This window comes from Canis aureus, chromosome 25 (genome assembly GCF_053574225.1).
Source record: "Canis aureus isolate CA01 chromosome 25, VMU_Caureus_v.1.0, whole genome shotgun sequence".
NCBI classification, from domain to species: Eukaryota; Metazoa; Chordata; class Mammalia; order Carnivora; family Canidae; genus Canis; species Canis aureus.
The window spans coordinates 35854372-35856800 of record NC_135635.1 but is presented as its reverse complement, the minus strand read 5'-3'; positions in this window follow the sequence as shown (position 1 = coordinate 35856800).

Sequence of the window (2429 nt, the reverse complement as noted above, 5' to 3'; positions counted from 1 at the left end):
TCACTCATATGTGGAATATAAGAAATAGTGAAAGGGATTATAAGGGAAAGGAGGGAAACTGAGTGGAAAAAATTTAGCGAGGGAGACAAACCATGAGACTCTGGGAAACAAAGGGTTGTGGAAGGGGAGGTTGGGGTAACTGGGTGACAGGCACTAAGGATGGTACTTGATGGGATGAGCACTAGGTGTTATACTATATGTTGGCGAATTGAATTTAAATTTTAAAAATTAAAAAATACATATATACATACACACATTTTTCCATTCCACTGAGAGCAAAAGTACTTTCAAACATTGCACCTTTGCAATAAATGCAGAAGTTCCTTAGAATACTGTGCCAATTAAGCTATTTTGTGATCGAAAAGCAGAGCATCAAAAAAAAGAAAGAAAGAAAAGCAGAGCACCACTCTTGGCAAATAGTGGGCCTGCAAATATTTCCAGTTGTGTGGGGTTTTCTCTACAGGTGCTGTTCCGTCAGATATGCTGACTCATGAGCTTGCTACCAATCACAGCTAATATGTGATCATGGAACGACAGCCTTCTAGTTAATCTCTGGCTATGTTCCCATCCAGATAGCCTTTGTTTCTTGATACAGCAATTGAAGTCCCTGATCTCTTGCTGTAAAAAACAAAACAAACAAACAAAAAAAAACAAGAACTTATTTCAGGCCCATCCTCACATCAATCCAACTCCTATTCTTTCTTGTGTACCTTCAATGAGTGTTTTAGGGTTGTACTTACACCCACTATCAAAGATTTTTTCCAACGCTTTGCATTTCATTGTTACATTGTTTTTTCTCTTCAAATAGATGAACTGTAAACCCAAAATAAGATAGAATTTAAAGGTAAGGATGTTGGCACTATAACATAAAGTGCTTATAACTGCAATTTTTTAAAAGCCTCAATATCCAATAAAAGGGCTGACAAAATTATTGATAGCTATAAAATGGAAATGTTGTAGAGTCAGTACCAATGATAAAGAGGATTCTACCTATGCTGGATAATTAGATGGACAAAAAATGTCTGCCAAGAAGTGTATGGTCTTAAGATATTTAAAAAATGTTTGAAAAACTTCACAAAAAAATTGTTTAAAATGAGCAGGGAAGAGGAAGGGGGGCAATTAGAGCACCAGCTGAGCAGTAAACCTACCTACAGGATTTTAAAATCAGATATAATGTTTGTTGTTAGAATAACAACAATTAAAACCTCTCCCCCACCTCCCCGAATTGCATGTTTGCCAAACACACACACACACACACACACACACATATACCCAGGAACATAAAAGATCTGAAATACTTAAACAAACAAACAAACCTGGTTGCCTTGAGGGAATCAGAACTAAGATGACATTTCTTCACAAAATACTTTATACCTTTGAATATTTTTGCCTTGTGTGTATTACCAACTTTGTGTTTTTTTAAACTTGCAAGGCAATACAGGGTTCTTGAACAATCCATTTTCCCTTGCTTGCCATTTCTTGAACAGGCCAAGTACACTCCCTCCCTGCAGCAGTCTTTGCATCTGCTCTCTCTGCCTGGAATGTTCTTCTCTCTAGCTATTCAAATGATTCTGAACTTCCACCTCATGAATCCATTTATTTATTGTTATCATTTAGAGACCCCCTCCCATTTAAAATGAACATATAAAAATAAATAAATAAAATAAAATGAACATATCTCTTACAATTATGCCCATCTTTATCCCTTTACCATGTTTTCTTTGTAATACTTATTGACATTTGACATTAAACTTCACATTTGTTTATTCTCGATATTCATTCACTAAAATGCAAGCTCATTGGGACTAGAATCCTTTGTTGGTTTGTTCCCTCCCAGCCACTAGAATAATGCTTGGCACAGACCCAGGGGTCAGTATGTACCTGATTTCAAGGATAAATAAATCTGAAAGGTGCAGTGCATCTGAGAAGTGACTACATAGCACTGACATATACTATAACATTTCTCAATTTGAGGGCACCATCTTCCCTGGCGAAAGAAATCTGTAGTGCAGTTGGAAAGGGGCCCTCCGCTTTCTTTTCTGAAAGACACACATGTAAACATACAAAACGGCAGTTGGTGTTGAAAATGTCAGGTTGGAAGTTCAAGAAGGTCAGAACTCCTAACTCCTTCATTTATATAAAGAAAACTGTTCATCTGAAGGCCATTGAGTCACCTCAGCGAAGATTATTCAAGAGATACAGAGTACCCAACAAAGCACACCTACTGACAAACTCAGACAAGCGCTTGGCTCATTCCCTCTTCCAAGAGGAATCCCACGGTCTCAAACTCATCTGCCTGCATTTATCAAAGAGCACAAATGCACCTTTACAACATTTGGCTCTGAGTTTACTTTTTATGTGAATAAAATGATGCGAAAAGACAAACCATATACTAAGATAGGAAAACATACTCCACAGTTATACACCTC